Genomic DNA, 13,271 nt, shown 5'->3' with positions numbered 1-13,271 from the left:
GAAATGGAACTTTTTGGCTGGCGCAGCTCCTTTGGCGACCGCGTTTCCCAGATAGCCCAAATAGCAGGGGTTCCCAGGCTGCCCTGCTAACAGTCCCATTTCCAGGCTCGGGGTGCCTTGTCTTCCCATATCCTAAGTTTGCATCCGTGAGTTGGGAAGGAAGGTGTGTGGTGCTGTGTCCATCCATAAAACCTTCCCAAACACGTTCCATATCAGCCTTCTAGGACTCTCAAGGGTATCTCAAAACGGCCTGGAAACCCTGTGTTGTCCTACCACTTCTCTATTCCCTTTTTAGTTGATACCTGTGCATGAAGACAGCACAGGGTTGGCACTGTACAAAACAAAGGAAATATGCACAGGAAATTGTTTTGCCTGGATGGCATGGAAGATATTTTTGTTCTCCTGCACCCCTTCCCACTTTAGCTGCCAGGAGAGGCTGAGTCTGCTCTGTTCCAGATACAGATGAGCTCACCCCATAGCTAAATCATAGGGGTCATCTGTTTTTGTCACAGAGCTATGATGGTCCCTTGGGAAGGCTGGAGGACATGCTTCTTCTTTCCATTGACCTCACTACCCTCGGTAGTGCATCAACAACTTGCAGAGGCCAGGGTACCTTAACCAATATATTTCCCCACCCAGGTATGGCACCACGCTGAAAACAGTACCAACATGTTATCCTAACAATACTTAGGACACCCTCAGTGTGGCTGGGAACATTGCTTCTGAGTTTCTGAGTTAAAAATGTCCACTTTTTGTGCAGGAACATTGTTTTCAGGTGAGCTACAAATGGATGGGTTTTTTTTGAGCAAGAACATTGCTTTCAGATGAGTTGCAAGTAGTAATTTTTTTGTCTCAGGGGAGAGAAACATTGGCCATTTTCATAACTCTTTTAAGTTGCTGAATTGATCTGCACTGCAGATAGCTAGCCAGCCAATTGATATTTTCTCCTTCTTTAGTGGTCATCTATTTTTGGAATCACCAGGGGAGTGCGATGAATTCAACGCAGCCCTAAGCACCCCGTGGTGTGGGTCTTGGTCTTTACCAGTACAATAAACTCAAGTTTTTGGTCAGTTTTGATGTCTGAATGTTCAGGCATGTTCAGGCAGCCCTCTTCAGGATTTCAGCCATTGTCTTCTGCTGCTGTATCTGAATCCTTGAAATCCTGAGTTAGGGCTTGCAGTGCTCCCAGATATGCTTTGATTCCAATTAAAAGACTAAGCACTGAAGTCCTCTTCTGGACCAGAAGTCCTTTCCTGCATCCAGCTTTGTGGACTGGAGGCTCCACCTTTTCTCCACCGTGCATCAGCAGGCTGGGACAAGCCTTGGTGGGAGAGGAGATGGTGCATATGCTGTGGGTTGAGCTGTCTGGGTCAACAGGTTAGCTCATGTAGCCCTGCCTAGGGGCTGTGCAAGCTCTGCCTGTCTACATTGCTCCCAGGATCCTTTCCAGTGGCAGAGCAGCCTGGGCTAAGGCAGTATGGAGTTAAATGTGGATTTTGGTAGGTACGTGTAGGAGGCAGCAGAAAGCTGCTTGGTCAGCAAAGTTGCCTGCAAGGGAAGGGAGGATCTGACCAGAACTGTTGGGAGCATTAGAAAATGTCTGCCTTTGCAAAGTTTTAATTTTTTGTTTGTTTGGGTTTTTTTTTGTGTTTGTTTGGGTTTTGTTTTGTTTATTTGTTTGTTTGGGTTTTTGTTTGGTTGGGTTTTTTTTGTTTATTTTTGTAAGGTAAAGGATTGCTGTGACTTCAGCCTGTATTTTAATTGAGAGAACTGAGAGAAAAACAATCCCCAAAGTGGTTTCCTAGATCTCCTAAGCATGTGGCTTGGTGTCCAGCCAGAAAGCTCAGGTACTGCCCAGTTCCTGTTGGTTAGGTGAGAAAAAGCTCAAACATCCAATATCCTGTTCTTATGGGAAGAGGTAAATAAATATTAAATTTAAAGTAAGAGTTGTTATTATTAAAAATAGAAACTTAACATATGAAAGGGTAGAGGGGAGTAGTTTTTTTGTGTGGCCTTGATGTAGTAAGTTTTTGTACCGGGAGAGGGAAGTGTTTGCCCAGCAAACGAGGGTGCAGCCTAGGAGACAAGCTTACCCTGGCTTGGGCGGCTGGCGCCGATGCTGCACCGCTAATGGGGAGTTGGGGGCACGGCGCCAACCCTAAGTTTGTCACTTCATTTATAGTGGAAACCATTGTTTGACGCTGCCTAAAAAAATGCGGGATATGTCAGGGCCATGCCAATTAATTTCAAATCACGGGGGAAGGGACTTCATAACATTGAAAGTATGCTCCACATGATTTATCATTTTGAGTGAGTCACCTGCATAGACCATGAGACATGCTGAATATTACTCATTCAGGCTTGGAAGAAAGTTTGCTTGCTTTTTTCACAAGGCTTCTTCGTTATTTCTCATCTCTCATTTTGATAAATGAAACAATATTAACATCTGAGTAAAGAGCCATTTAAAATAAATAATGACATAATTTGACAGCTCTCTGAATAGGGTTAAAAAAAATCTTTTAAACAAAGATAGTAGAAAGCCAATTACAAAAGTCCTAAGGAGATGTTGCCAAAGTAAATGGAGTATTTTTTAAAATGCAAATATTCCTTAAGCCAAGACTGATGTAGGTGAACAAAGGTGACTGTCAGCATGCTGAAAAGCAGTAGGAGAGATTCGAGTCCAGATTGAATGAAGACTCTCCTTTTCTTAGGGTAAGAACAGATAAAAAGGATGAACAATGTTACCACTGTTGTTTGATAGCATTTCTAGCTTCCTCTTGCTGGATACTGATTTTCTCCTCTGTTTAAAGAGTGTTTGTTACTTTCTTACAGATCTCGTGCAGAAGGGTTGTCAATGCCGAGCTATTGGCGCTCCTGTTGGGATATCGACAAAGGAGTCTGCCCAGCTGGCTGCAGGGACTGAAGATGTTACCACCCCAGAAGCTGCTGTGCACCCCTGGCCGAGGTTGCTGTTCCCACACACGCAGCAGTGTGAGCAGCACGGGGCTTCTGCTTGCCACTTGGTGTTGCCACAGTGCAAAATATGGCAATGTTGCTTGAAGTCATCTTAATCAAATTGTCAATAGAGATGCCAAACTGTGCTCTGGACTTCTCTTTGCTTTGGGGATGAGAAACTCAGAGGAGTAGTGCTGCATATCTGAAAGTCATTAATAAATTAAAATGACACAGCTGCTTGGGATGTGAAGAGGAATCAGTGTACTAAATTAGCTGGCAGTATGATAGAAAGGTATAGCATCAATTAGGCTATATGCTCTAGTATGTGATAAGTGGGAAGCTAAGGGGGAACGACTGAGTTACTATTACTTTCTTTAAAAAAATTGTAAGCCAAATCATTTTTAAGCCCGGATTTAAATGCTATCACCAAGTGAAGTTGATCAGAGGGCTGGAACATCTCTCCTGTGAGGATAGGTTGAGAGAGTTGGGGTTGTTCAGCCTAGAGAAGAGAAGGCTCCAGGGGGACCTCATAGCTGCCCTCCAGTACCTGGAGGAGGAGAGGGACTTTTCCCAAGGGCATATAGTGGTAAGACAAAGAAAAGTGTAGATTTAGGTTATATATTACAGAGATAGTCTTCACTATGTGGCTGCCACCTCCCTGCAAGTGTTCAGGGCCAGGCCAGATGGGTCTTTGAGCAACCTGGTTTAGTGGAAGGTGTTCCTGCCCATAGCAGATGAGTTGGAACTAGATGATCTTTAAGTTCCTTCCAACCCAAACCATTCTATGATTCTATGAATTAACAACAGTATCCCAGAACATCTCTGTGTTCAGAGGTCGGTTGATAGAACAGAGAGTATATAATCTTATACCAAGAGGTTTTTGTAGTTTGAATTACAGAAAACTTCACCTAAACCAGATGCAATTTTTTTGGATTAAAGTCTGTTTCAAGATCAAATTGAATTTCCATTTGTATTTCTGCTATCTTCCCTACAGAGGGCTATACTTGGAGTCTCTGAAGCCTTCCATCTCTGATGTCTCTAGTGCTTGGTACTTAGTTCTCCCTCCTTCATTGCCCTCCCTTGTTTTCAAGAGCTCTTCTATTTAACCTTCTTCCTCCTGGGAGAAGGTTGCACAATGTTCAGTGAAAGGTTGGCATGGAAGGTGGATAAATTACCATATTAGCTTAATTTAAGTAGCTTACCTCTTATTTCCAAACCAGTCATGGGAAGTTGCACAAGACACTTTAATCTTTTAAACAACTATGAATACAAGCTGTACTAGCTTTGGCACTTCATTTTTAGATGGCATCCTGCCAGCCACTTTAGTTTGTGACTGAATGGGAGGTACAATTAATAATGTGTGGGCTGATGAAGGAGAAGCTAGATTAACCCAAAAAATAGCCCCTTGGGAAAATTTAAATTACCTCTTAAAAAGTTTGCAAGAGAGAATCTTACTACCTTATATTTGTATATTACACTTTTTACCAGAGCAAACATTGAACTTTTGTTTGTTGAATCTCATGATGATGTTCTGCTGCATTCAATCTTGTCTGGGTTTCTTGTATAAATATGATCCCATTCTGATCATTCTGGGCTGATTCTGCCCAAACTCCATCTACATTGAGCCAAACAAACTGTACTGTTGTAACAAGAGGCAGCACACTGCAAAACAAAAATACCTGCAGTAGTCTCAAACCCAGGAGCTGAATGACTCCCTTTTTCATCACTGATTTTATGTTGTGAGCTAGGAAAAAAGGACTAATTTTTTTGGCCAGTGTATAAAACTTCGCACTATTTCTATGTTTTATTATTGTAATCATAATTATCATCATAGAAAAATTCTTAATATTAATATTCCACAGAAATAAAGGCCCATATGTTTTCAAATAGTATTATTTGATGCCTTTAAATGTATTTTTTCTATTGGCTAATATATCATCAAGATCTGTGTGTCCTGAGTATCAGTTTGAGAAAGTGGTTACTGCATATAGTTTGTTTTATCGCAGTGCAGAGAAAATGTGACATTTTTGTTGCAAAAAATTTTTTTGTAAAATACATATCTCTGTGCCTACAAAAATCTGGTTGTTGGATATTATTTGTTTGGTTGGTTGGTTTTGTTTGTTTGTTGATGGTTTTTGTTTTGGTTTTGTGTGGGGGTTTTTTTGTTTTTTTTTGTCTTTTTGCACAGTGTCACACATATGGCTGCTATTGGCACTACTGTTGCTATCAACAGGTCCTTGTCTCAGTTTTTATTATAACCTAAAAACACTATTGTGAGTTCAGCAGAAACTGAACTGGATTAGTGGGACATATTTTAGCTTTCAACACACCTCTCATTTTGAGCATACTCTGACATGGAACCCCTTTAATTCTGTTCAACGGTGCTTCATAATGTCAAGTTTAATTCTTAACAAATGCAGGAGCACGTTTTCTAGGCAATATACCTATGTGTCTATAGCACAAGTGCCTGGGATTACTTCTTTATTTTCACACCTGCCATTGGTAGGAATTCTGAAGTACACTGTTGTTTTGTGATTATGCTGCTAAAAATTATATCATTCCTGCAGAGTCTGCTACTGAAGTTCATTCCTTCTTCCTTGTCATCTTCTTCCACGTCAATATTCAGGGAAAAAACAGCTCTGCCTAAAGGACTTGAAGTCTGGTTCAACCAGACACATAAAAATATAAAAAAAAGCCAGTGGCAGAGGTATGTAACTAATGCCTCTTGTAAGCCTTTGCAAATGAGCTTTTCTGTGAGGGTTAATTTGAAGTGAGAGAACAAAGCTGCTCAGCACTCCAGGCTTGGGGCATTATGGAAGAAGACAGGAAAATGAGAATCAAAGAAATAGATTGGCAAAGAGAGTGGGAGTTAGGAAGATGTAAGTGGGAGGCAGACTCAGAGCCATGAAGATCTGGAGGATGAGCTTGGCCTCAGTGGAGAGGGAGAGAGGAAAACCTTGGAAAAATAAAAGAGAAGCTTAAGGCAGGGAGGAAGCACCCATCTTAGCTCAAACATTGTCTGCTTTGCCCTGAAATGGATGAAATCCACCTGACTGCAAATGTTTATCCTTTGTGTTTACTCCTTTCCAAATAACCTCTCACTGTCACATAGGCAAGAGAAGAAGAAGGAATCAGCTCTTGTAGTTCAGTGTACAGAAATACATTCTGGAAAAGCCATGCTAAGGCTGCATAGCAGGAATTAATCCAAAAAGCTCCCCAAACCAAGGCAAATTACCTGGGTAAATTCTTTAGATCAGAAGTTGGTTCTCTGTCAGTTGCTGCTTCTCTCCCCTGATTCAGCACAGGACCCAATTTAGGAGAGGGCATAATCACTGCGTGCTGTGCTCGTGTGTTGGTGTCCCCCAGCAAAGACTGAAGGAAAGGACTGTAAAATAATGATTTAAAAAACTGTAGTGGAATTCAGTTAAATGTGTTAAGATAGGAAAGGTCTACAGCAAAGAATTTTATTAAGATACTAAAAAAAACTCCGAAAAACAACTGAAAACAAAACATAGGGAGGTACAGAAGGGCAACTAGCAAATTGTGTGTGTCACATCTCCTGGCTCACTTTACTAGCATGTCCTTTTCTACTTTATCTTTTTGGATTTTCTTATATATTGGAAAAAATGTAAGGTCTCCATGCCCAAATAGAGGTTTGTGAGGTACCTTCCACTTTGTGGACCTGTGTTTCACCTCATCCTGCTCCTCTCCTGAAGTCATTGCAGATTGTCTGTGTGGGGACCTCATGTCACCTTCTCAGATGGATTGTGGCTGGGAACTGCCAGCTTACAGCAACTGATGACATTCTTTAAGAGCTAGCTTGAGACAGAGTGGAAAAACCAGCCGTGTCCATGTGTAAATTTTAACTAAGGCATGTGTCATTGATAAACTTTTCTATCAGGGCTCTCTGTTATACTTTATTTATATCAACTTAAAGCCTGAAAGAATGTCGCTTTGGCTGCCTTTCAAAACATGAAAGCTGAGCATATGTGGATTCATTGAAAGGGAAATTAGTCACTCTTATTGCTTTAGAGAATCCAATTGCTTTAAAATCCCTACAACATTAATATGCCTCCCCATGAAATAAATGCCCCAGATGATTTCTTGTTTTGAAATTCTCTTAATGCAACTATCTATCTAACCAGTAAGGCACAGTTCATCTACTGAAGTATGGAAAAGCATCTGGAAGTATAGCTTGCCCAATCAAAATGTCTGAACAGTCTTGGAATTAGCACAGTGTTTACATTTTTGTCAGTTATCTCCAAGCCCTATCTGCTGGTAGAAGCCATCTTTTTCTAGGCAGCCTCGTATGTCACACAGTACTGGAAAAAACTTATGAAGAGACCCACCATCCTTTAGCACTGCAAAACTTAAAGCTGTTTACTCTCACATGCATATGCACATTATTTCCCTAGCTTCACCAAGGCAAGCCATTTCTTTAGGTACAACTAAAAGACAGTACAGGCCCAGAGGAACAAGGGTTATTGCCATGCTGCAATCCACTGCAGTGAAGCAACCCAGCTCCTTTCCAAGGGCTCCTCACGTTCTGTAAGACCATGACATGTGGTGAGCAGGTTTCTGGAACTCTGTAATGTAAAGTCTTCCCCAGTTTCCTAGCAGGTGCACCAGAATAAGCGATGACTAATGACCAAAGAGAAGGCTAGCACCCAGAAATGGCAAAAATAGCAAACTTCTCTCTGCCCCTGGAATTGCTCAAAAGGTCTCCCCAGTCATCACTGGGGAAGAGGCAAGCAGGCTGTTTTCCACTGGGTTTTTTCCTAGATGAAGAGCCTTAAGCTCTTGATCATCACTTCTGCAGAAGATGTGGGAATGGCAGGCTCAGATGCATTGAGAGCAAATAAGGTGAGGAAAAGAAGACCTACCAATTTGTATTTGCTTGGACATCTTATAGCTAGCTCTGTCCTTGTAGTGGTGCCCAGATACCAGTTGTCTGTGGAGCCTAGGTGAGGAGCACAGGCTTTCTGAGCACCTCTTCTGATAAAAACAAGGGTGACTCAGGTTTTAGGTGGGATGAGTGCTGCTGTGGTGGTACCTTGTCCTTACAGAGAGCCTAAGGAAAATAGGCTACTCTCAGTTAAGTACCATAAATTAGGTGGGATGGCTCTGAACGACAGAAATAACTTAGTGCTCTCCCCTGTCTCTCTTAGCTGGTGAGAGGAGCAGACCAGCATACTGGCAGGATGATTTTCATTCATTCTCCCCCCTCCCCCTCCTTCAGGCTGCAGCCTGGGAGTAATGGCTAAGTTGATTTACTCAAGATAATCTCAGATCTGCTGCTCTTTTACAGCTGGCTTCTTGCTTTAGATGCTTCTTACAAAACTAACGAAAAAGTCTGATCAGCCTACTCACTTTTTCTGGGTCCTGGTCATGGTCTTGAAGCAGAGTTTCTTTGTGAAAACTGATAGCAAATTCCTCTCCTTGGTTACGTGGTTCCTCAGACTCTCTCACAAGTCTGGATTCTTAATGTAATTGTGATCATATTATCACAGCTTCAGTTTCTTCACAACATTGGTGTTGGGTCCTTATTTTTCTTCATAGTGAGACTTAAACGCTCTGACTATTCTAGTATTTTGGCATAGCTACTAGCCACTGGATTTTTTTTTTTTTATTGTTAAGGAATTTCACAATTATGTAATTAAAATGAGAGTGGCAGCATAAGAAACTTTGATCCACAGAGCTATAGTTTTGTATTTTAAACCAGTCACTTGAGCTCATGCTCAGGGCTGTGATAGGAACAGATTCATAAAAGAAATTCAGGAACAAAGTTTCACTAGGTCACTGTTAATAATACAGTCTGCTAGGTTATTGCTTTGCTCAGAAGTAGGTTGAGGAAGCTGAAAAGTTAAAGTCTGCAGCTAAGAGTCTGAAGCAAACCAGCAAACATTTAAGTAGCAACAGAAACATGCAGGTAGCTTCAAAGAAAAATTCCTAGACAAGTTCCTGTGCTTTGCTGAACTTGGGTAAGTAGCTGAAGGAAGGCATTCATGAAAATGTTTCCCTGGTTCCTGGGGAAGAACAAATCTGGAGAGGACTAGAAGTAATTTCACTTGTTTTACTTGCCCTTGACACTAAATGGCTGAAATGATTTTGTGCCACATTTTGTCCTTGTTTTCAAGTTGGTTTTCTCTCACTTCAGAGTGGGTAGGAGAAGAAAATAGGGAACTCATTAAGTGAAGAAATACATGCAAAGAACTGTCAAACAAAGTGAGTCCACTGAAAGAAAGTGGTATAGAAATATGGTACCCCTGATTTCTTTGAAGAGGGGTTAGTAATCTGAAGTGTCCCTGTGCTTCAGAGTAGGAGAGATGCTCCGATAATGGAGTGGTTTCCAAGCTGAAGATGAAATATACAAATGACAAAAAATAAAATCTGATTACAACTTTCTATCAATCACTTTTTTTTAAACATACAACTTACCTACAACACTATTGTCAGCCAGTCAGTCTTGTCATATCTCACTGCTCTTGTGTCCCCATTTTCACAGATAAAGGCTGCTAGACTCAGGCTTTTTTCAGCAGTATACATGGCAATAATGAAAGTTCATGGTTTTCTCTATAGGTATCACAACATCCTTGCTGCTTTTCCAAAAGGATGGGTAGGGGTTGTCTTAAAAAGTCCTTCTCCTAACTGCAGATATGTAACTTCTGTCAATCTGCTCAGGACAGGCTCCTCACCCCTTGCCTTATTTAAAAAGAAGCTGTAATTGATTTAGTCAGCTGCTGTCTGTTTGGTAAATGAGGCAAAGGATGTTTTGACTTTCTTGATTACAAATATCTGGTGAACTAGTGGAGTTTTCAGGATTCTTATATTTCTAGTCCATCTTCCAGCCAACTTTCTCAAAGTATTTTGCAGGTCTTTCTGTGGGAATACTCACAAAACCTTCTTTGGTTGGCAAATTTCAACAGCATCTGTAGTGAACAGTGAAAGAAACTGGGGTGAAGAGTCATTTAGACAGTGATCAATGACACCAGTGATCTGTTTAAAGCCAAGCACAAATGTAATTGATTTACCACACCGGGCCTTCAAATTTTTGCCAAATATCATCCAGACAATTTATGGACCCATAGGTCCTACAGCTCTGCCAGGCTCAGGCTTTAATTATTAAGCAAAGTCTGTTTAAATTTAATGAAAAAATAATCTAATAAGATGGGAAGAAAAATGAACTGGTTTTGTGATAGACTTCTGCACATGGAAGTCTTGTGGGACAGCAGTACAAGATGGAGCTCAATCTGTTTGACTCCCCTGCAGAAAGGACCCTAGAGACTGAATTTGCAGAGAACCTGTGGAGCAGAGGGGTGGATGTCTGCTGGGTAAATTCTCTATTGTCAGGCTACAGATTTTTAATAATAAGATGCAAATTTAACCTGATTTCCTGAAATGTGAAATACTAGGATAGCTTCTGTTGCCTAAACAGCACTGGCATTCAGTTATTCCCTTTCAGTTATGGTACAGTCTGTTTTAAAATCAATACTTTGTTTCATTAAAGGATGTGTTCCAGTGCAAGGCATTTCTACACTAGTTTGGAAGAAAGAAAAGGGTAAATGTCAATGAACAGGACATAAGAAGGCAATATTCTTGGTGCGTTTTGTTTCCTGTGGCAGCCAGTGCTGTCTGCCCTACAAAGTGCAATGCAAGCCTCAGACTGATCAGGCTGCCTTCAGATAGCTCAACCTGAATTACCTCTAATGATGCCCTTAAATATCAAAGTGCCTTTTTCTTTTTGAATGTGAAGCTTGCCTGTTCAGGAAGCCCAGACCTTGCTGTTAAGATGGTTCATCAAGAAATGGTGGCTCTAGGAGTAGGTCTGTTGAGTGTAAGTCTGGGTGGTTTTCCTTCCTTGTATACTCCTCTAGTTACAAGGATAATGGGGTCTCACCATTTTCTAGTGAAATTAATACAATTCTAAATCCACCCCCTTCTGTCTTTTTCCCCAGAGAAAGAAAGAAGCTTTCCCTGCTCACCCCATAGCACCTTGTAAGGGTCTGTAGCATATTTTACCAGTGATTTGTCCTGTGCCACTGCATGATGACATTCAGAGTCACACATAACCACAGAATGAGCACTACTAAACCAACAGAACTACTGCTTCTCCATTAAATTCAAGAGCTGAAGTGTTACACTTATCACAGCACTCTAAGTTTTTTTCTTACCTCCCTGGTTGGCATGTCAATGACATAATTTGGCCTGCTGTATTAATTGCAGGCTTAGAAGCCAACTTGAAAATCCTTTCGCTGATGTTTTAATTAATGCTTTTTCAACTGCACTCTTCATGCTCTAGAATTCAATCTATTTATGCCATTATACCCTTATTATTATGTGAATCAAACCAAACTAGGACAAGGTTGTCTGTGGTGCTACGTGGCACTGGTGGTGTGTTTGCTGAGCACTCTCTGATGTCATGTAACCACAGGGACTGGGTGGTGTAAAGTAGCTGAGATGCTCACACAAGGGTGGCACATACGACATAGCCTGAGACTATACCCTTGGCAGCAGAAGGGGCCTCGAGCACTGTGCATCTGTGAGTAAGTGTCCAAAGAAACTCTGTGCCCTCTGGGTTTGTTTTTTCAGGCAGTGAGCTCTTTTGACAGAAAAAACAGGTCTGATTCTGCCATCACACAGATTTTACACTTTCTGACCTCTGGGATGTTGAGAAGAAGACCCTGGTGTATATCCCTTTCCAGTGCCTGTTCAGTCATTATCACACCTACAATAAGTAATAATAAACAATATTTTCCTGAAGTTCTACTTGTCATTCTAATTTTGGTTTCTTTTTTATTTGTTTTTTTTTTTTTTCCCCAGCAGAAATTCAGATCCTTCACCTGGTTTCTTCATCTTCCTTTTAATATGTTTAAAAAGTAGAGCTGAACCTTGCAAGCTGCTTGCATGTGCATTGGGAAGCAGCTGACCCAGCTCTCTCTGAGTGTGGAAACACTTCTGGCTGGAGCATCAGCTGTGGTGGGGGAGCTCCCCCCAAGAGCTGTGGTGCAAGAACCATACACTTCTCAGGCAGTGGTTGAATTGTCAAAAAAAGGCTGGCTTGAGCTCTGGGAAGTTCTTGGCTTGCCACATGGAAGGACTGTCATCCTTCATCCCATGGAATGGGATACCCATGGAATGAGGAGCACAGGGCCCAGAGATAGACTGGAGTGATTTGGGATTCAGTTCCAGATGGGTTTGTGCAGCCTGTTACATGGTGTACCCTCTTTTTCACTTTCTTCTGTGCTTGGAAAGAGAGCAGTATTTCTGGCTTTTTTTTTTCGGTCTGGTTTCACAGCCATTTTATATTCGTAGAGGGTTTCTACCCTGGCTAGTGTGATTACAAAGGAAATAGTGCAGTAGCCCCTCAAATTGAGGGAAAAGAGCAAATCAAAATACACATCAGTCTCCTCAGCCAGAGTGCCAGCTACCACAGGGCTGGGAAAAATGCCGTGGACGTGATTTTGCTGCATGTGAAAATGAAGGGAGGGAAAAGAAAAAAATATAACCACCATGTCATTTAAAAATGTGTACCTACAGAGTTGAAGCAACCACGAGTGATGCTGTGCAGATGTTTTTTCTCTTTTCAGGGAGAAGTGTAGAGGGGCCAGAGTCTTTTAATCTGTCATATATATAACCTAAGATTTACAGTTGGAATCAGACTTGAAAATGTAAATGGATTTTCAATTGCAGAGTCTGCTCCATCATAATGGCTTTCATTCAGAGCTTTGTCTGGGCAGAACAACAGCTGTTCTGCCTGTTTTTTTTTCTTGGTTTGTTTTATTTTTAGACTTTTCTCATATGTAAAATGCCAGGAGATGGATGCACACAGGGAGACCTCGTGTTGATGTCTGCTAAATAAATGAAGTGCTTTCAGTGATACTTGAGTGAAACATGTTTAAAATGTTTTCTTCCTTATCTACCATTGCAAAATACACAGAAAGAGAGAGCTTGTTTCAGCTAGTGAAGTACCCTGACCCAGACTGCCTTCTAACTTACAACTCGTAACTTGGCTGTTCTGGATAAAACAGGACACAGAGATCTGATCTGACTTTGAAATTAACTTTTGCTTGAAATCACAAGTTGGTTACTGCTGGGAGTCTCCTTGAGGCTCCAGGTTTTGCCCCTTAAAGTTAAGAAGTGGGTAAAGCCAGTGGTCACTCATTTAAAAATGACACCTTTAAAACCAATTAGGTATTTAAATCGAACCATTTCTGATGTTCAAATTCAACAATATTCTATTTTAAATTTTTTTTCCAGCTATCCCCTTTTTATTTCAATAATTCATCTTTTTCAACACCTGTGCATTTCTGCTGCTT

Source organism: Calypte anna, chromosome 2 (assembly GCF_003957555.1).
Source record: "Calypte anna isolate BGI_N300 chromosome 2, bCalAnn1_v1.p, whole genome shotgun sequence".
In the NCBI taxonomy this organism is placed as follows: Eukaryota; Metazoa; Chordata; class Aves; order Apodiformes; family Trochilidae; genus Calypte; species Calypte anna.
Note: the sequence above shows the minus strand (reverse complement) of the source record.